Source organism: Piliocolobus tephrosceles, chromosome 20 (assembly GCF_002776525.5).
Source record: "Piliocolobus tephrosceles isolate RC106 chromosome 20, ASM277652v3, whole genome shotgun sequence".
Lineage (NCBI taxonomy): Eukaryota > Metazoa > Chordata > Mammalia > Primates > Cercopithecidae > Piliocolobus > Piliocolobus tephrosceles.
Genome location: NC_045453.1, coordinates 37097689 through 37120426, shown reverse-complemented (window position 1 = coordinate 37120426; position 22738 = coordinate 37097689).

The window sequence follows — 22738 nt, the reverse complement described above, 5'->3', positions numbered from 1 at the left end:
CTGTGCTGACAGATGGCTTGAACTCCTCACTTTGCTTTTTGAAATAGAATCTCCTTTTACAATCTCCAAGGTAGGTTAAAAAGCTCCATAGAAACATAAAAGATACGAAAAGCACATGAAGTCAACCCATCTAAAAGATTGGCAATTACTATTCAATAAGTGAGAGCAGGTGGCATCAATCCCTTCTCCGCCTATTGCGTTTTGATTTCTGTCCCAGAATGGCTGCCATCAATCATTCCTATCACTGAGAGGCTGGAGAAGCCTTGCTTCAGTGGTGGGAGCTCCTGGGAAGATGCCAGCGCTCTGGGTGGGGAGTTGTCAGACTAAGCTCACCAGGAATGCTTGTCTATAGCACCAGATCAGGGGAAACAGTCCTGAGTTTCCGAAACAGACCAATAATCAGTAACTTGGGGCTTAGGTTGATGGCTGGAATCCAGGGAAAGATACAAATGAGGATATCAAAGTTCATCTGGGACCAGAGCAGAAGGATACCAGAAGATTCAGTGATATAATGAAGCTCAGAAAATAATGGCATCAGTGGTCCTGATTCTTCATTTATCCATTTATCCATGCTTTTGTCATATGAATTAAAGTTTCTTCTGCTGGAGTAGCTATACTTGTATCAGATGAAACAGGCTTTAAGTCAAAAATGGTAAAAAAAAAAAAAAAAAAAAAAAAAAAGACAAGGTCATTTCAGCAAGAGATTATAGCTATATAACAAATATATATATATTTATATATATACACATATATACATATATATTTATACACACACACACACACATATATATATATATACCCAGCATTGGAGCACCCAGATTCATAAAACAAATAAACAAATACTTCTGGACCTAAAGAGAGAGGCAGACAGCAATACAATACTAGTGGGGGAGCTTTAACAACCCATCCATAGCATTAGCACGGCATTAGACAGATCATCAGGTCAGAAAGTCAACAGAGACATTGGACTTAAGTCTGCCTTTGGACCAAATGGAATTAACAGATATTTACAGAACATTCTACTCAACAACTGCAGAATTCTTTTGATCAGATAGACAATGGAGACTCAAAAGGCAAAGGGAATGGGAGGCTAATGGATAATGAGAAATTAGTTAATGGGTACAATGTATGTTATTTGTGGAATAGATACTCTAAAAGCCCTGACTTGACCATGATGCAATTTATGCATGTGATAAAATTCCACATGTACCCCATAAATTCATGCAACTAATAAATAAATGAACTTTCTTCTGCTAAACTAAAGAGAATGTATTTTTCACTCTTGGATTTTGTGTTCATCCTTATGATTCATTGTAGACAGTGGAAGTGGGTCGAAGTGACAGTGTACGTGTGCACCATGTGACTCCTTTCAGTCAATGGGAAGTGGTAAAATGGCCTATTCTGTGGCCTTGTTCATCTTTCACTTACCTTCATGCTTCTGCGACAAGGAAGAACATGCCTCTGCCAGACTGCTGGTGCAAGAAGGCTGAGAAGTATGTGTGGCAGAGCCACCCCAATGACCTACAGTATGATCTGCAGTCAAGCAGCCCCTGCTCCAGCACCCTGAAGCAAGCCCAGCCTAGATCAGCCAGATCCCTGCTGCCCCATAGATGCAGGAGTAATAACAATGATTATTTTCAGCCAATGAATTTTGGAGCATTTGTTACATGGACTAATGATAACAATAACTGACCAATATGGTCAGCTGTAGGGAACACTCCGAATGGATACTTCTATGTGTTTCTTTTGCATGTGACTGGCCGTATGTCATTTGGGAGGGGATGGTGTGTTAATGTGGCAGACTGGTAACAGAGACTTCTTACCAATGCTATATTAGAAGTATTCTCCAAGAATTCACCCAAGCTTTGCAAGAAAATCAAATAAACTCTGAATATTCTTCAGTTCCCTAGAGGGATTACTGCTTAGCTGCTTAGCTGTTTGATTTTTTTTTTCTCTCAGCCTACATTCCCTTTCTTCCTCCTTTCCTTCTTTTTCTTTCTCTCTCTTTCAGTCTTTCCTTCCTTCCCCAGAAGCTCCATGCTAGTTTTCCATGCCAACAGTGCAGGCAGGGTGTCCTGAAAATTTTAATGTATTTAGAATTCAGAATATTTGTTTCTGAATTAACCATGTATGGTTTTGAATGGTTGTTAGAAAATGATCCATCCTAATTTTTAACTTTGCCCTGGATCCAGTTACCTTAAGTAGATGCCATTGGTTTTGCTTTGGCAAAATTTGCAAATTTTTAACTTCGCCCTGGATTCAGTTACCTTAAGTAGATGCCATTGGTTAGTAACCAAAGGACATTCAAATTTTGCTCTTGATACACTTGGCCTAATGATTGCATTAGGAAATAAGGATACTTTTAGAGCTCTTTCCACTGAGAGAAGGAGAATGACACAAACTTGATGGAATTAGAGTCAGAGACATTTAGAATTGATAGAGATATTCAAGAGCTCATTTTAGGTAGAAAAGAAAGATTTCAGAGAGCTTGTGGGTCCTTCCTGAAGTCTCACAGCTTATAAATGACAGAACCTAGTCTAGAGCCTGATGTCCCAATTCAGACCCCAGTGCTGCTCACCAGGAATGGAGGAGACTCCAGGCCTATGTGTAATCACGCCCATGCTCCTGTGCCCATGGTATTTGTCACTCATCAGCCACGATACTCTTTCCTGCAAGGTTGTTGCAATGTCCTATTTTCATTCTTTCACATTCGTCGAATTGGAAGAAACTGGGTATGACTGAGGCGGGATTCCTTTTGGCCAAATAATGCCTCTGTGTATAAAAATATTGCATTCTGGAGCCAAGAGTGGTACAAGGTTCAAAGAGTAAGGAAACATCAGACTAAGGCTAAAAGTCTTAAAGGAATGCTAGATTGTCAAACGTGTTGCAGAGTTGTCATTTCTGTACCTAATCTTTGTATTTTTTCAATGCAGCCTTTAAAAACGGTTGTGTTGGTGTGGTGTCTTAAAGAACTGCTTTGGGACATGACAGGATCTCCTCTCTCTTCCCTATCTTCAGTTACTGAACACAAAAACTTGGATGTGTGGGCACATTCAAAATCCTGCACCAACACTCACCTGCTGACCTTGTTCTCCCTCCAGTGCGATGACATAGACAAGACCCAGAGCCTTTGCCACAGGGCCTTGGGTAGAAACCTTTGGTTCCTTGGTATCCATCTCCATCTTCATCATGGGAGCATGTGATAGAAAAACTCAAGACCAGGCCCAAGGAGCTGCCCTCTAAATTGTGTCATATTGCAACATTTGCCCTATTTTCCTCCCATTTCTGTATCTCTGAATTGACCTCCCAAAACAACCCAAATTCCTTAATAGAGACCTCTACTAGAAGAGAGTTAAAACATGTCTTTAAGGATACCACACACAGAGTGTATCACTGGGTGACCTAATGACTCATGAGAGGCTCTGATCCATCAAAAGGAGTCCTTAAAATTATTAGTGCTAAGGAGATTTCACATAGTCAGAGAGGCCATCAATCAATAGATACAGCAAATAACCAGATTACAAATGTCCCTGAAAGCAACCACCAGGAACATCAGCAATGCCAGATCCTACTGATCCCGTTCCAACCACCAAGGACAAGAGGGTCCTAAGATGAAAAAAAAAAAAAAAAAAGGCTCTCTCCAAGAACGCATGAACGAGCAACACAAAAGAGGCAGTTGTGAAATGTTTGGTGACCACAGCTTCTGCCTGTGGCCCTGGATCACCATCCCAGTGGACCTTATTTCCAGTTGAGCATCACCCTCTTCTATGTATCTGAACACTTTCAGCCTCTACTGGAACTTTCCCCTGAGAACATAATCCTGTTCCAACCTCTCCCTGGAGACACACATGCACCCCTGTGCACAATGTCTGCAGAAACAGATGCACACAAAAGCCTCCAATTACGAATTGGCACCTGTCCCTTCAAGGTCCCTAGTTAGTGCTCCCTCAACAGGTGCCATCTGCTACCTTGAAAACCCCAACGATCTATCTGTCCTTCTCCAACATCTTGAAGACCCCCAAGATAAAACCAACAATATAGCAGCCCTTTCTGCAAGCTCTGGGTAAAACATTCTTCTTATGGTTTGGCTTAATGATGCCACAACTCAGTGCTCACAGCCATAGTTTCAAGTAAAACTGTCACAAATGAATAGAATACATAAGGCTCATTACTGATGGATGGATAGATATAAATATAGATATTTTCTTTCTACTTGGGACATTGAGGCTCATGAATGCCATGTGTGTGATCTCAATATATAAAAAGTAAGAAAAGAGAGATACCCTGGGGTTGTGGATGGGTCTGCTGCGGTGGTGCCTGTTGCATGTATCTCCACTCCTGAGGAGCTCCCTCCACAAGCTCTCTGGGCTTCCCTTGCTTGGGGTTTAATGGCATGAGAGTAGGTAGTTGCTTTGCTTCCTTTGGAGATGTGCAGTGTTCAGAATGGCTGAGTGAGAAAATCCTCACCTCCCTTTTTCTACCAGATCAAACAATTTCTATCATTATATTAGCACAGTAGAGAGAACCTAGAGGATTGGGCGGTTGTATTACGTGTGCTGTTGCCCCAGTGTTATAAATTTGGACTGCAGAGAACTGGTGACACTACTAGCAGAGATTAAAATATGTATTTTGCTTTTGGAGGCTTTGATATTTTCCTGAAGGAATTTTGGTTATTATTTTTCCAATCTGCCCCTAAGTGTCATATGCATGAGAAATGGGCTCCGTGTCTGGGGATAGGGGTGTTGTATCGTTATTTTTCACTGGGATCCTAGAGAGCTCACATTCCTTCCAAGGATAAAGGGAGGAGAGAAAACGGGAATTCAAAATTTTTTGGTATAAAAGATTATTGCAGAAACTAAGGTAAAACCTCTTGTTGAAATTTTCAAAAAACTGTGGATAATGGTAGCCAGTGGCTTATGAGAAATCATGTGGAATGGCATGCAGTGTGCTCTTTGGAGTCTCAGCCCTCCGCTCAAGTTTAAATTTACAGTCCCACTTCATCCTGTTCTGGGTGCCCAGTGCCTGGCAGGCATTCTGAGGGCCAACGGTAAGCTGTATACCTGCCTGCAAGAAGACAACCAAGGAAGATGACCGGGACCTGAGCTGTGGGGACAACTCATACCAGACAAGGTAAGATTAGAGCTTACCTTGATGACAGCAAGTGACAACAGAAAGACCTGAGTGCGGCACGAGAAGGAGAAGAGAGTGCATTGGGTTCTGGAGGGGAGTTTGTCCAAGGCCCGGGCATGCACCCTGATGGTGCGAGACAGCTGGGAGGGAACAGATGGGCACTGTGAAGCCCACTTGCCTCTGGAAAGCTGGTTGCAGTGTGAACAGTCCTGAAGGACTGCAGGTCTCCTCTTGGCATGAGCACCTCTCTTTGCATTTAGAGAGCCCCTGCAGAGCTGTTTGAAGCTGTAACAGGAAAGAGTGTGTGGGTGCCAGCAGGAGGGAGAAGAGTGACACACACACAGAAGTAATTTGCTGTGAAAAAGAAAATTATGTTAAATTGAAAATGGTCACCAAGCAGCTGGAGAAGAAAAGGTTTGCAGCAGGCAGAAGAAAAGAGGGCTTTAGCAAAAGAAGTGGGGCCAACTCATAGGAAGTCATGCCTCTGCACCTCGAAGCCTGGGAAATCCCCACGGCTCGCAGCGTTGAGGAATTTTATGTAACGGTGATGCTGGTGCACACGTTCTATTATTTTCCTATTCTGTATGCAGTCTAACCCACTTCCATTACCTCCAATGTCATGCATTTCTGCATAGTGTTGGTGCTACTTTGAGAAATACAAGAAGGGAGGGTTTGCAGAGCAGGGCACGGAGGAGGAAGGGTGGAAGAGGTGGGATTTCAAAAAGACCACTCCAGGACCTGTGTGATAGGAAAGCAGGCGTAGGCAGTGCAGGACCAACAGGGAATGAGCCTGTTCATCTGCCAGTGCACCAGAAGAAGCAGGGCCAGGCGCTGGGTGGGGAATATGAGTCCCTGCAGTTATTAAATGGGGAATATCCTGCCAAGATATTCTTGAATTAGATGTGTTCATCATACACAAAAATATAAATAAATAAAATGTCTAAATAGCAGTGTAGACACAAAGCTGTAAAGTTTTTGAGGCATTATCTTGGGGAGATGGGCTGTTTTCTTGGAGGAGGTAGCTGGAAGTAGACCATATGAATGGCTGAGTGGGGTGACAGCCTGTGGAGTCCAGGTCCAGCTGGGCCTCCATCTTTCTTTGTAACTTTGGTTCTCCATTTCTTCATCTGTGAAATGGGCTCCATAACATCCACCCTAATTGTCCAAGCTTTGGTGAAGATGCAAATCATTTGAAAGTGTGGAATTGTTGTGAAAACTATGGTGTCTTGGTACACAAGGTGAGCATTATTATAAGTTCATAAGACAGACTCCATCAATTTTTGGTGTTTAGTTTTTTTCTGGTTTGAACAATCCCAGATAATTACAATTGTGGGGATTCTATCTTCTTTTAGACTCTGACTTTTAATCAGGGTTTATTTGACATTATAGATGCATTTTTGCCTTCTTATCTGCTCCCTACACCTCAGGCTCCTTGAAATTAAGGCCGGTATCCATGTGTCAATTTGTCCCAAACATATCTGTCTTTGTTTGGTCTAATATGAGGATGTGAGGCTGGAGATGTCTTCGGGAGCTGTTCCCAGGGAGCACAGGCATGGGTAGGGAGAGCTAGGGAAGGGCAGGAGGGCGATAGAGCGTGCTCACAGGACTACCACAGTGGCAGCCAGCCTCATCCCCACTAAGCTCCTAAAAAACACCCTGGAACAGCTTCAAAGCTGACTCGCCCTCTCCCCGCTATCGCTGCTTGAGGACTGTCAGCAGAGGTAGCTCCTTTGAAACTTCTGGGCTGCCCTGGACCTCACCCGGGAGAAAGACCGCGATGTGTAATGGTGAGAGTGAGGGGGCCTGCGTGGACATACCCTATACATATGTAATGTATGTTACATTACATACATTTGCTGTGTATGAGACTCAAGGAAGACTCAGTTTGCTGTAAGACTCAAGGAAGGAAGGAGTGGCAAAGAGATAGCAGGACGAAGAATGGGTGCAACTCTTAGACAGAGGACCCCATCAAGCCTTGTCAGGATGTTCTGCTCTGAGAAAGGACCGCAGACCCCACGCAGCAGCTGTCAGAGCCCAAGTCCTCCAGTATAGCCAGTCACAGACATGGTTTGCAGACTCTCTTCTCAGATTTGGGAAAGGTATTGGGAAAGAGAAGACCCCCAGCAGCTCCTAACAGGCACCCTGGTACATTGCAAAACTCAAGCTGTTTCCATGTTCCTTTTTCTTGCCAGTTTTTGAGAGAATGAATCAAAGTAAAAGTAAACAGAGAGAGGAAGAATGTGTGTGTGAGAGAGCGTGTGTGTGCCTGTGTGTGTTTCCAGAAAGATCCAGCAGGAGAGAACTGGGAGCCCCCTTCTCAGCCACATCTGCAGCCCAAGTGCTTTACCTGGCCCTGGCTGCTGCAGAACATGAGAGCCTGCTCCAGGTTCCTTGTCCCTCCACTGGAAGTTTCTATATGAGTTATAATAGTGAAAACATCAGTAAAGAAGAGTTACCATTTAATGAGCTTCAAAACAGGTCACAGTTTCAATGTACATCATGCTCTAGTCCATTCTGGAAGCCCAATGGGGTCAAGTTGCCACGGACCCTACAACCAGGGCTGGAGCCAAGGTCCACCTGCTTCCATCGCCTGGGAATTCCGGGCATTCACAGGAGTCCTGGATGCTGGATGTCACTCAGACCCTCTTCTGGACGCAGGCCCAGGAGTTGGACAGGTGGCTGCCCACGGCTCATAGCTGAGGCCTTCTGGGACTGCCTTCAGACAAGGGGAACTGCCTTGCTCAAGGCCAGGCCTCTTTCTGCAGGAGTCCTGCATGCCTTGCCTCCTGGAGGCAGAGTTCGAGGCCAGGGCCCTTTGCCTCTGTGGAATCAGGACCCTGTGTCAGCTGAGGCCTCAGTGCCAAAGTATCACAGTCCAGCGTCTCCCTCCTCCTGCTTCCTGCTTCTCTCACATCATTTTTGACCCTCTCAGAATATGATTTAAATTCTGGTTTACTTTGGACCCAAATGAAGGCCTGCTGGTGGTTTGGGGGTTTCCGTTTCATTGCGATTCTTCCTCCACAGGACGGGGCATGGATATGAGGTTCTGTCAGCTACTGAGTATACTCATCATCGTCCTTCATTCTGGGGTCAGAGAAGTGGCTGCAGCTAGTGGGCCTATGTGGGGTGAGCTCCAGCTGGGTATCCACTTGTCACCTGACCTCCACGAGCCTCCCCTCCAACCAGGGGGATGTGATGACATCCCAGGTCTCTGATAGGCAACAGTCCTTAAAACACCAGTGCACAGTGCAGATGGACTACAGGGGTAGCCACCACCTACGCCTGGGAGGTTCTGCAGATCCTGCCTCAAGGGGCCTGTCCTTCCTTTGCATGCTGGATTCTGGGTCTGCGAACTGATCAGTGAGGAAACCGTGAGTTAATTTCCCTTCTATCCCCAGTGAGCTGTCACCACGGATCTTTGCTGGTCAGCATTCCTGGTTGTCTTTCTGGCTTCGCTGCCCATTATGGTAAATCATTCCCTACTCGTTTCTGGCCTTGGCTACTCCACAAACCCTCCCACTGGCCCTCAGCAGCGTCTCTCCACATTGACCCCAGCCTCCAAGGACAGCCAGTGCCACGCCAGTGTCTGCTCTTGGGCTCCCCTGCTGCTCAGTGGAGGGAGTGTTCTCTGGGCTTCCCCGGGAGTCTAAAGCCTTCCCTGCTTCCATGCCAGCACAGTTTTCGACACCTCCACCTCATACCCGCGCATGTCCTGGTGCCTGAGACTCAATGAGCTGTCCCAGCACAGGGCCAGGACTAACTCCAGGGTCCCTGACTGAAGCTCAGTTCTGGCCCATGGGTGAGGACTGTGTATTGACAAGTCCTCCCCTCTCCACCGCCACACAAGGAGAAACTGTTCCCTTCCATCAGAGCTGTGGACTTCATCTACCAGCATGAAGGATTCAGGGGCTCCAGAGGTCAGATTTCCAGGCTCATTCACATCAAGTTTTTATTCTGCATTTCCAGTTCCCATTCATCTCTATGAAGGCCCCAACTTTAACCCAGGGAAAATATGGGGTGTGTACCTTACAGCTTCAGGGGATGAGCCCTCAGTCCTTCAGACATGCCTGGAGTTGACAGTTGGGGTATCTGAGCCTACCTCTTCCAAGGCTCCTAACTCAGTTTCAAAAATCCAAATGACTCCCCAAATTTTACCTTTACCACCATCCCACACTGCTTACCCACCCTCCTACAAGCAAACCCATTGCTCTGAACCTTCAATCTGCACCTCATGTCAATCAGCCACAGCCTTACTAAAGGATGCTGCCTGTGCCAAAGTTATCGCAGCCAATAACTATAAACAGGGTCCTTAGTGACGCCTGGGTGATGACTTACCCAGCCTTAAAAACGAATCCCAAGACTGCTCTCCAGGGACACACCTGGTACTAACTGCCTGAGCTTGTGATTCCCCAAAAGCAATGTCTGGGACAGAGGCTTATGTGTGAATAGTTTATTTGGAAGTGTGACCTTAGAATGGAGTGTCAAGTATTGGCTATGACCCATCACGCAGGGGGTAACTGCTACTGTGGATGGATGCTGCCAAATCTCTTTCTCAGGATGGCCTTCCAGGAGAAGGCAAGGAAAAAGATTTTCCATTGCTTTTGTTCCCCATTGATCAAGGGTTACTACATCATGTGTTAACTCTTTGTGGTAGATTTTATTTTCTAAAAGTGACACAGCAAAGTTTCTGGGTCCACTTGTTCTCTCAAAACCTTGCTACTCCCCATCAAGATGCGGGGGCCTATGTTCCCTCCCTCAAAACTCGGTGGGAGGGTGTGGCCCTTTGACCAATAAATGCTGTGGAAATGATGCTACATGGCTTGTGAGGCCAGTTCATGAAAGGTATATGCCTTCCTCTCTTTCTCTCTCCACCCTGGGAACCCAGCTGCCATGCTGTGAGGAAGCCCAGCCATGGGGAGGTCAGGTGTAGGTGTTCTGAGAGGCATCCGCAGCTGAGCTCCCAGCCAACTACTGCATCAGCTGCTAGACGGCAGGCTATTAAGCAGAATGAACATGGTTATTTTAAGCTACTATGTTTTGAGATAATTGTTACACAGCTGTAGTGACTGGGACACACGCCAGCACTTCTGCATTGCCCGTGCTGAGTGTCTAGTGGGTGTCCTGTACATCCTGTACATTCCATGCAGCTGGATCAGAGAACCTGGGGACTGGGGGAGGAAGTGACAGGCACTTGACCCAGCTCAAGCCTACACTTGGTTCATCAGTTGAAGACTGTGGTCACGTAAGCAGCAGCTGAGGCAAGAAGTAATGCTGAGAAGATTGAAGAATGTCTGAGGCAACATGACCACTGAAACCAGGGCAACCAGCCACAGTCTCTGAGCAGCTGTGTTTGTTTCCTCTGTGAAGGACCATGGCTGTGGCTCCAGGGCTGTGACAAGTGCTCTAGAACGTCTGGGAATTGTTCTTAAAATCCTGGATCACGTAAAACTTCGGGAAAATACTAGTTCTCTTCTAGTCTTTATCCAGGCCATCATCAACAACTAAAAAAGAGGTGTGTGTACATTTTCAGGAAGCTTCACAGCAGCACGTTTCACAAGTGTGCTCTGAAATGGATCTTTATGTCAAGATGGCTGGATCCGGTGAAACTGATGGCTGGGTTTAAGAACCAATGCCTATTCAGAATCAGATTTTCAGGAAAAAGACCCTGGCCAGACTGCAAATGTGCTTGTGTGGGGAACGAATTTACTCTCAGGAGAAAAGAATCACACCCAGCAGTCTAGACTTGGTTTTTGAGGCTGGCTGGAGATTGACAAGAATGGCAGGGTTTCCTTGGGTGCAGGGCTGAGTGCAGATTAATTTAGATTGTCCAGAAATAGGCTCTAGAAAGTTTGGTAAATTCTCAAGGAACATGAACTATGGAGAAAAAGAAAGTGAAACAAAAGCAAGAGATAGGAAAGTCTGAACCCATCAGGTGAGTCTGCACTGAGGTGGATGAGCAAAGAAAAACACTTTCCAGCAGCTGCACTCCCTGTGGTGACCGAGGGGCCAGATCAGGAGAACCTTTGGTGCAATGCAGGAGTCAGCTCCAGGCTTCAGATCGTAGAAGGGAAGAGCTTGGAGATGGCCATTCCTGGCTGCCAGTCAGCACGTAGTCTGACTTGGACAGGTGGGAAGGGACACTGCGTGAAGGGCTGGGGTGCCAAGGTTTCATTTTTGTTTTTGCTCTTGATGAATAGGAACCAGAGTTTGCTTGTCTTCATTTAACTGCCATTGTGTTGTCCCTACTGTACCAGGTGTGAGGTGGCATGAGCTACAGTGTATGTCTCCCCTCCCCTTCTTCAGCAGGAAGTGACCACTCCAAAATTCCATTCAGGGTAGGAAATCATTTCACCCAGACGTCATTATTGTTTTTGTTGTTACTATTTCCTATATATGTGATTTCTAACACTTGGATGGGTAGCACTTTTCTGAATAGAGGTCAAAGAGTGTTGGAAAGACAATTTTCAAAAGGCAAAATAAATAAACTAAAAAAAATTGTGAATGTTATTCTTTTGAAAAAAGGGGCCAAATGTATTTACACTGAGTAGCACAAACAAAAAACATGACATGTTCTCACTCAGCATGGCTCCACTTAAGATGTCATAAACCCAGTATAGTGCTCTTTGAAGAGGCATCTATCTTCCTGGCTTTTTCTGTCTCACATTCTTGTACAATTTTTTTGTGATCTCATTGAGGTACCTGGCTATCTGCTATCTTGGGTTTTCCATCTTCAAATGCCCCAGGACTTTCTTCTTTTCTTACTTAGACTATACTGAATTGTCAATCATTTAAATTAATAAATTATAAGCACTTTTGATTCCTTTTATACCATTTTCCTTCTGCCCCTAAAAAATTCCTACCCTGGGTTATGGTCACTAATTTTGGGGAAACCCCGTAACTGTACAGATTAGAGCCACACAATCACCCCCAACTTCAGCTGGGTCTCTAAAGCTATCTGTTCTTTTTTCTGTCTTATTCAGATTTCTCTTTTATTTTTAAATATTCATTTTTCCCTTTAGCCTCCTACTAACTAGGCTGTATTCATTCTCAGTGGTCAGCTCTGACTCTGAATTCGCTATGGACTCGAGACACCCATGCATTAGCTTCTTCAACCTCCAGCCCCCCACCTAAGCCTCACCCACAGTCCTTCCCTCCTCACCTCTTTTCCCTTGTCTTGGGCAATGGTGGTTCCCTGCTTTTCTGACTATCAGTCAATACCACGTCCTTGCTGTTGTGATTCCAACACATCAAAGGTCCAAGGCCACAACCTGAAAGGGTTCAAACACAAGCTGATTGGCCAGCCTCCGGCAGATAGTTCCAGCTGCAAAAATCCAGGGGGTGGCAGGAGCTCCAATTTCCTTTCCAACTCTAAGACTCCATGGTCAAGCTCTGTGGGCCAAAATTACAAAGTCACTGCATCAGTGGATGAGGCAGAATTCCACAACCCTGTGCTATACAGGTTGCTGGCAGCCAAGTATTTCCATCCACATAGATACTATTTCCATTCCTAACCTCCTTCTCTCATGCTCTCCCCAACGCACCTTTGGAAAACTCCGTCTAGTCTTGCCCTGAAGTTCCCAAGGAAATGAGTTCGATGTGAGTCAGCACATTGGGGTGACCCTCCTCACCCGCCTCAGTAGGGGATGAAGATTGTCTAATTGTCACCTGTCATGCACCTGACTCTCAAGGTAAAATAATGCTTTCTATACTTCAGCAGAAGAGGACTGCCCAAAATCAAGAACAAAAACAAAAACAAGAAACATAAAAAAAAATGACATGACAAGTAATATAATTAGTGATTTATAAAAAGCAATCTTCTTTGTAGAAACAAGTTAATGGACTCTGAGACCTGACTTAAAACGCTTGAAGAGCAAACTCATTCAGAGAAAAATAGTCCCATAGGTAGTTTTTAAGAAGGGTAAAAAATCAGGTTCCTCAAAATCCTAATCTAAGCTTTCATTATTGCGAAGAAAAACCATCCTGAAATTGCCAGGAGGGTGGGTTATAAATAACAGATACTAAATTTTTTTAAAAAATAAAATAGATGGCCCTAGAAGAGCAGAAAATCTGGAGGGTGGAGATAAAAACACACTGAAAATATATCTGAGCGGAGCTAAGAGCTGGATAATTGAGCAGGTAAAGAACAGGCCTGTGGGACTAATCGGGGCAGGGAGGATGCGAGACTGTAATGATAATAAGAAAATTGCTGAGGTGTGAAATACTTCTCAGAAGCTGCAAGTGCACGCTGAAGTGGGAAGCTGGGCAGAGAATCTGCATATATTCATCATCATCATGATCAGTAAAGTGTAATAAACTTATATTGATGATGCGGAAACTGCCTTACGATTGTGTACTTAGTTATTTTTATTTTTAGTTTTAGAGATGAGCGAGGTCTTACTACATTGCCCAGGCTGGCCTTGAACTCATGGACTTATGAGATCTTCCCATCTCAGCCTCCCAAGTAGCTAGGACTCCTACAGCACCTGGCTTGCTGTGTTGTAAGAACACAACAGACAGAAATAAAGGTGGTGATGTGGATGGTGTGGGGTGGAAGGATGGCTAGATTGGGAGTCAATAGACTTCACATCAGCTCACTGACTGGGTGGTGTGGACAGGCTCTTCTCCAACCCAGGCCTCAGTTTACCTATCTGCATACTGAGCGGTTGGACTAGAGTCAGGGGAGTTGAGCAAAGGAACACCTCTGCTTGGATCTAAATGTTCCAAGAACACCCTGCAATTGTAGGCAATGTTGTATGCATCGCCAGTTTTCCAGGGGTGGGTCTGTAGCTTTCCTTAAATTTCCAAAGGCTCAAACAAGATTAAATGTCCCTAAACCAGATTATGTCTAGGAAACATTCTAGCTCCATGATACTATGAGTAATGGATGCCCATGGAAATAGGGACTTTTAATGTCTTTATAGACATCAGAATCTATGACAATTGGCTATTTAAATGCAAGTCAGCTATAGGATAAATAGTCACACACAATTCTAATATCATAACCAGATTATGTTTTATGTAGATAAATATCTTAATTTGTATTCACCCAAAAGCAGACACCAGAATGTATGAGCAGATAGTTTCCTGGTGGTGAGGGCAAGGGGATTAGGAGTTGGGGAATCCCGGGAGTGAAGGGTGGGGAGAATGAGAAGGGAAGGCTGTGTTGGTGAACCTGTTACTGCTGTGGGCAATGTTGCCCAACCTTGCTGGGACCTCTAAGGAACCACGTAAGACGTAACTCAAAATCTTCCCAACAATATGGGGAAGCTGTGTTGATTTACCCAAGGACTCCTGCTTATCCTCACTTGAAGGTTGTCCCTGGCACACAAAATCCAGGTGCTTTGCACATGTGCAGAGGAGGCTCCCTGGTAGAAAGGCAGAGAGGCAAGTTGGGGGGGGGGGGGCGGTCAGCAGAGAAGGGTCGGTCCATCCCAGCTTCCTGTGGACACTGCTGGCTGAGGGTTGGAGGTGGGGCAGGAATAGACTGCACCTGGCAAATAGGCCAGACCCCCTCAAGCCCCTCCATGGTGAGTGCCCCCATGAGCCATTAGCCCCAAAGGCCTGAGAGGTGTGTGTGGTAGGAGGTTGCCTGGGACACCAGCCCACACTCACACCCTGGCTCTGTCCTGCTGCATCCTGGGATGTCCTGTGAGGGGGAGGCAGTGAGCACAAGACTGACCTCGGGGGAATGGGCATTCAAAGGGACTAGCATGCATGTCAGGCTCAGAGGAGGCCCACACAGGAGAGCAGTCCTGGCCACTATCACTCTTACTATTGCTGTTGCCATTTTATGTTTAGTCTACTTGAACACCCTCCAAGCTAAGTCTTCACTTGCAAAACAACCGAACTGTCCTTTGAAGGTCATATGTGTGGATGAAAGTGAAGGCTTTTCATGGCAGGAATGTGGGTTCAGCAGGGCTTGATGGCTCTCTGAACATTATTGGAAGAAAACTGTAGAAGAAGGCTAGTCACCTTTTTAAGAAGGCTGGCTTCTTCCTATCTCGGGGTGGGCTGGCTGACGTTTGTGACTTAGGGAAGAGGAGAGGGCAGCTGTCAGGATGTTGCCATGGAGGCAGTGCTGGTCCAGAGCGCACTCTCTGAGGAGGCCTGTTCTGGGCTGACCAGTGAGCCCATCCCAGGCCATGTCCCTCTGGCCCACAAGCCATCTCTCCTGGAATTGAGCCCAGGTAAGGATTGACCCCTGGCACTTGTGGGTCTGGTGCGTTCTGCATCACCACCTGCTCCCATCTTCAACAATCAGCTCTCTCTTGGCCAAGTCTAGAAAGACTTCCCAAGAAGGTCAACTTTTCTTGGTGAAGAAGAAGCTGAGCAGACAAGATCTGGATCCAAATCTACCTGCAGGATCCCCAAAGCAAAGCAGGATTAACACAACTGACAGGAGAATTCAGACAGCAGGTGTTGTGCATTCACAGGCTGTCAGAGTAACCCTGCTGGGGAAAGACCTGAATGTGCTTGCAGGAGAAATGCTGGGGCCAGCAAATGTGTGCAGCTGGCAGGAGAAGCTCCCAGCACAGCTCTGCCCTAGGGGAGTGCCAGGGAGGAGGGCGGGCGGCCCAGGGGGTCTTGAGGCTGTGTGTGAAGACCTCCTCCAGGGACTGTGGGGAGCCACACCCCAGGACATGGCCCTACCCTCACATTCTCAGGGGAGGTGGGAGGGAGTTCAGAGTCCGGTGACAGAGGCAAATGAGAGGGAGGTTTTGTGAGGTGCTCTTGGGACAGCCTACGGTGTATTGCCCTGATACTTAAACCTAGGGTGTGAAAACTGAGAGGTAAAAAATGAAGTGACTTGCTTGACCCGATTTGCTCAGGGTCACATGGCAGCCAGAGGTGGGGACAGGCTTTCCCACTCGGTGTCAGTCCCCAGACCAAAGACCTTGTGACTACAGTGTGCTGCTTCTCTGATTGAGGGCTGGTGGATTTTAGATGCATGCCTGCTTATGTGAATGTGAATATACAATTAATAAAATTTAAAAAGGAGTAATTGTGAAATAGGAAAAAAAATAGAAGGAAAAGTTAGAATGTACACAACTCCCCCAGATGTATTCCAGAGATACCTCCTTATGAAACCCAGCAGAGTGGGATATCACTGATGAAGGTGTTCTCTGGGGTTAGGAAGAAGAGAGGTGATGGGGTTTATGCTTTAGGGAGAGACGTTTTATCTTGAGACTTAGAACCTAAGTGACCTTAAAAAGTGTGAGAGAACTTCATGATTTGAATGGGAAAGAAAAAGATAAAAATCAAGACTAAATCTTTGTGGAAACTTTAGGTTCCAGTGCAGGCAGGAGGGTGGCTCCGTCTGCAGGAGGATGGCCTGTTCAGGCACCAATGCTGATAGAGACAGGAGGCAGTCAGATGCCTAAGCAGACAGGGGTGGTTCCCTGGTGAAACCTCACCTTCAAATCAAAACACCCTGGACCGCTGGCTCCAGATGAAACCCATGACCCAGAGTGAGAACTTCTGCTCCTGTTTGCCCACCCTTCCCCAACTGGTTCTTTCTGAATAATGCTTTTAACAGATCAAATGTTGCCTTTCCCAGTACTATATTTGGCCCATGCCTCCTCCATCCAATGCCTATAAAAACCCCAGACTCAGCCACACTGGGGAAGACAACCTGACTTTGGGTGAGAGACCACCTTCCTGTTCCCTCTCCACTGAGAACTGTTTCCTTGCTCAATAAAACTCCCCATCCTCGTCACCTTTCAAGTGTCAGCATGACCTCACTCTTCTCGGATGACGGACAAGAGCTCAGGACACCCCAAAGACGGGTACCCAGAAAGGCTGTAGCACTGTGTTCCTCTGCCCTCACAGTGGAGGGCAGCTGCCCCACACAACAGAAACAGGAGTGGGGCCCAGCCAGTCCCAGAGCAGGGGGTCAGAGTTGGGCAAGGGGCTGACTGAGCTGCTAACACACTGCCATTCATCAGGCTATGGACAGTGGAACAAAAACAGCTAATTAGCACACTGTAACACCCTCTCTGTGGCTTTGAGTTTGCAGACACCCCTGCCTTGGTAACACACCTGGTCTGGTGTGGGCTTTGCACACAGCCTGCTCCTGTGTCTGTGCTCAGATTGGCTGGCCAGACCCTGTACACACTCGTTCACATGTTCCCACCAGCCAGAGGCTGAGCACGCAGTCGTGGCAGTGCAAGATCCACACCAGAGTGTTGCCTTTAGGCATGGCCAGGTGGGCTGAGTCGATGGGGCATCTCCTGCCAGGAGCCTAGCAACGGGGCTGAGAAAAATCTTGCTTCGTTGCAACAGGGAGAACTGGCCTTGAACTACTTACATGGGGCTGGGTTAGCTGATACTCATCCTCATTGAGGAAGGACAGGATAAAAAAGAGGAACAGGCAGCCATGCAGCCTGGGACACCAGCAGCACCACATACAGGCCCAACACCCTTCTTTCTATGGGAACAGTCCCGGCCACCACCCCCTCCCTAAGGCCCCTTGAGCCTGATCCATGGGTCCCTGCATTTCATAGGCTGACTCTAGGTGTTTTTTGCCCTAAAGTTGAAACAATAAAATAGATACCAACCACTACATATGTGGAAGCACAAAGATGAGGTGTGCAGTTCACTCCTGCATGACAATTCTAGAAGGGAAGGCATCAAGTATACAGACGGCTGCAGTGCAATGGCATGTGCTGGGGTTCAGGGAGAGATTCAGGAGCAAAGGGCATGGACAACTGAACACTTGGGGACAGGATGTTGGGGTGGAAGTCTCTTAGGGGAAGATATTCAAGTAGTAACTGATTTGCACCCACTCCCATTCCCACAAGCCCCTCCTTTCTTTGCTCCCTGAGACCTTGTCTCTCATCCCAAATGCTTGGCGCAAGGACCACATCCTTTGAGCCTGGTCAAGGAGGGACAGCAGTTTCTACCCATGCCCTGCCCATGTCTCCCAGACCATTCCCTGTACTCTGCCAACTTACAGTTGCCACTGGAAGCAATTCTGTGCTAGGAAGCTCCTTCCAGAACCACAGAGGCCCTGCCCTGGGCCTGAGCCCAGAGATGCCTGAAAATGAGCAACCTCTCAATAGCAGCCATCAACCAAGGATTGGGGGAGCTGGGGATAGACAGCCAACCCCACACAGCCCTCTGTAACAGAGTGCCACTCATGAGCAGCTTAAACAACAGAAACTCGCCTCTCTCAGTCTGGAGGCTGTGAGTCCACAAGCAAGGAGTTGGCAGGGCTGTGCTCCCCCAAAGCCTCTGGGGGTTCCTTCCTTGCCTCTTCTAGCTCAGGCTTGTGGCCACATCACATGGCCTAATCTCTTCTGTGTCTCTGTGTCACCTCCATCTATAAGGACACCAGTCCTTGGATTTTGCTTACTCTGGTGATGCCATCTAACTTGATTGCATCTGTAAAGACCCTGTTTCCAAATAAGTCACACCCACAGGTACTAGGGCTAGAATGTGGACATGTCATTTGTCTGGACATCATCTAACCCACAACACTGTCTGATGATAGACTTTCCAGGCACAGTAGAATCTATACCTTTCCTAGGTATCCCCAAGTGATTAAGCTCCAGGTGACCATGGTAATTGGCTTATCAACACGCCCTCCTTCCGGGGACTATTCCCTCACCTCCCAAATAAACCATTTGACTTTGAACCCAACCTGAGACCCAGGCTTCAAGTTCATGGCTTTGGTGAGGGGGAGGAAGAAGAGGGACAAACCACGGGGACTGGGGCCCAAACAGCCTCCAGAGGTCTTTCAGAACCTTTTGTTGTTGGCCACCTCCAGGTCCAACACCATGGAGTGACCTGGAAGCCAGATGGCAGCATCACACGGGGTCCAGCAGACCTGGGCCCTTCAGGGGCCAATCTTCTCAGCAGCAGCCAGCATAGCCTTCCGGGCCATTCAGCAGAACTGGGGGCCTCTGTGACCTGGGATTCTGCTCAGCCCCATCCTGTCCACCCCATGTGGATGCCCTGTTCCAATAGCACAGAACTCTTGGAACCCCTTACTGCGGGTCAGACCAGGGAAGCCCCACCCTGGCCCCAGCAAAGGAAGGCATGGTCAGTGTCCAGGGTCCCCTCAGTGGATGCACCTTCTGCACCTCCTCTGTCATTTCCGTGAACTCTGAGTCAGGCCCTGCAGGGTGACGACACATTTTCTAGAGGGAGGAACGTGAATGCCTCTAGGCAAAGGAACACCATGTGACTGGCAGGGCAGGAGGACAAGCGGGGCTGTGCCTAGGGCAGGGGTTGTTTGTTGTTCAAGCCCAGAACCAAAGCCCTGATGGGCACACACAGGGCCATGAAAGGACAGGCTGGACAGGGGAAAGCTGCATGTCAGAAGCCCTCATGGTGAGGTAGGCAGGAGGAGAGAGAGAAATAGGTGGCTGAGAATGTGAAGCTGGAGGCTTTCAAATAGTCTTGTGAGAGAGGATGGAAACCTGAAATGAGGCCGCGGGCCAGGCTGAAACAGAGGCCAGGGTTGGACTTGAGAAACAGGTCTGTAGTTGCATTTAAAGGGCTGGATTCCCTGTACAATGGAAAGAAGGAGACTGGCATTCCTAAGTAAGTGCTGGGGAAAATGATGTTAATGCCACTACAGGGACGCAGTTGGAAGCTCCTTTGGGACTTGGGGACTGGAACTCTGTCATTCTGCTTTCTGCACTGGCAGGTTCATTGCAAGCGGTTAAATGGGAACCTTCACAGGCTCCACCTGCAAGGGTGCTGCCGAGGAGCATTGAAGGAAACCACCAGGGACCAGCAGCCTCAGCACTGCCAGGGAAAGTGACCAAAATGCACATTCTCGGCCCAGCAGCTTACTGAATGAAGTCAGAAACCCTCCAGGCTCCAGCTTGAGAACCACTGCCCAAGAGCAGGCTGCCTCAGGCTGCACCCACTGGGGTTGGAATGAGAATCCTGTATTCTCTTCTCCCTTTCCACCTTCCCCATCCCCGCGGGATCACAGCCCTTCCTTCCAAGCACAAATATTGGCCACCCTTCTATGGAAATATCCCTTTGTCATTGAGCACTGTTTGTCATTGGCCTCATAGACATTTGCCAAATTCTGAGGACATTCCTGAATATAAACCTAAGGAAAAGAAAATTCCACCTGGGGTGCAAGAGCCCCAACTTCATCTTGGGGGCATTGATGTTGCGGTGAGGTCCTGTTGAAGGACCCCAGCAAGCAACCCCACTGCTGCCTGGCGCCAAACTGGACGGTGGTGAAATGAACACAACTTATCCTTTAGCGTTGCCGGTCTGAGGATGGGAAAGCATCACCTGGGTGGGAGTCCTCTGGCGCCGTGACGGTAGCGGATAGTGCACTGCTGGCATCCACAGGGCAGGAAATCCTGTAGCTCTGCTAGTGAATCCCTTAATCAGACAATATTCCACCAGACCGGGTAAAAAAGATAATGCCTCTAGAAGGGGTACCATCAAAGCCACCCAAAATGCCACTGTGTTCATGTACACGTAACCCACAGTGTCAGCTCATTCCAGCTCCCTGTTCTTGGTGTGCACACCAGAGGAATCCAGGAGGGATCTGAGAGCATGAGGAGCAGACTTCTGTTCTCGCCAGCATTAGGATCATGCCTGCCAAGCTTTCGAATTGATACTGAAATTTGCTAACATGGAAAGCACTCATACCAGTACGAGGCAAGGTGCCAGATGCTAGCTAAATCCATTCCACCTTAAAGAGCATTTTAAGGAATCAGATGCTTAGGGCCTCTTACCTAATTACTGTTTTTATAACCATGAGGTTTCTCTAAGCATTTATAATGTAAGGATCTCTGGGCTCATTTTCATACTGCTGCTTTTTTAAATATATAAAGGATACTTTTTTTGATCTTAGAGAATTAGAAGAAGAAATTTATTCAAATAATTTTCAAAAAGAAAAAGTCTGAGGGAGAAGGGCTGCTTTGGGACAGGCACAGAAGGGGACGAGGGTGGACACTTCAGGCTCCATGTCCCTGCATGAAGCAGCCGTGGAGGACCAGGGGGTTGGGACAGCTCAGTTCCTCTGAGCCCTGCACCTACTCCCTTGTTTCCTGGGGAGACACCTCACCTCCCAGCCCATTTTTAATTCTGTAAACTGGAGACAGGCCCCACCACAGGTATGTGAATATTACACAAGATACCAAAAGGGGAAGGTACAAAATTAGGTCACTCTGATAATTACTATTAATCATGGTAACTAATATTCCCTGACACTTTACACTTTCCATGAATTTTTTACACCTTCCCTCCTTTGATCAGAACACAAGTAAAGATGACACACAGGTCCTCCCACAGCACAGGGCATGTGGCAGCTCAGCACACGGTCTCACTTACTTGTCAGCACACCTGCTCCAGGAGTCAACAGCTGGGCCTGATAAATTCTGCTGACATCTGTAGAACCCTGCAGATGCTAGGCTTTCAGGAATGGAATCCCGGATACAGTGACAATGTCCCAGAAAGAGTCAGACTGGACACTAATGAGCACCTGTCATTTATACCCTGTGGGCTTGATCTTCACTTGATATGGTAGCCATGACCCACACTCAGCTTTTTAAACTTACATATGAATTAACTAAAATTAAACTAAAATCAGTGTGCCAGTCCCACTAACTGCATTTCAAGTGCTTAATAGATACGTGGGTCTGGTGGCTGGTGTATGAACAGCATCAGAATAGAAATGCCTGTCTCTGCAGGTGACTGGACAGCACTGGTCCCGCTGCACCTTAACCCCCAGGTGTTCCTCTCTGTCAGGTTCCAGGGGTTATGAAAGAGACGTCCACACCCAGGAGGGTCCATTCCTCTATAACACTTTCCTGCTTGGCCTGGCATGTGGAAATGAGAAGCAAGCCTGCCCCGCATGGTTGGGTCCTGCGGGGCGGGGGGCCTATCACCTACACTACCTGTGAGTCCCTCAGTGTCCACAGAGCAGGTGCCACCATCCCCTTCATAGTTTAGGAAAGACACATGGCTGAGCATGGAGGGCTGGCTGATGCGGCTCTGAGCATGGCTCCGTCCCCTACCCTGGGCCTTGTTAAATTCTTAAGTGAGGCTCTCGTCCCCAGTGATCACTTCTGACCCCAGTAGGCACACAGGAGACTGTGGGTTGACATGCTGTAGCCGAGGGGCATGTGGCTTCTTGAGAACACAGGCGCATCCTGTGAGTGTTTCCAGGAGGTGCTGGTGCACGGCTGGGAAGCTGAAGAGGCTCAGGCTGCCTGGCTTCTGGGTACTCAGCGCCTGTGCTCCCTGGTTGGCTGTTGAAGTCTGGGTAAGATACTTTCTATTGCTGTAGTTTAATTTCCCCAGTGATACCAGGCATCCATTTATTCCAGATTTCCCATAATGGATCCAGAATGTGTAAATGAGTTATTTGAGGTTCTGAGAAAAGCTGTGTTGTAAAGATTACCCAAGTCACCACGGAAGTCACGCTGCCCTGACCGAAGTGGCTAATGGAAGCCAGGTAAGAGGCAGGAAACACAAAACAGGAGTGTTCTTTTTTTTTTTTTTTTTTTTTTTAACTTTCCCTTAAGTCCAATGCCTCCTTCCAAAGTTTGCAGTGTAAGCTGCGGCTCTGCCCAGAGGTGTAGCACCCGGGTAGACCCCAGCTCTGCCCAACATTACCAAGTGAGGC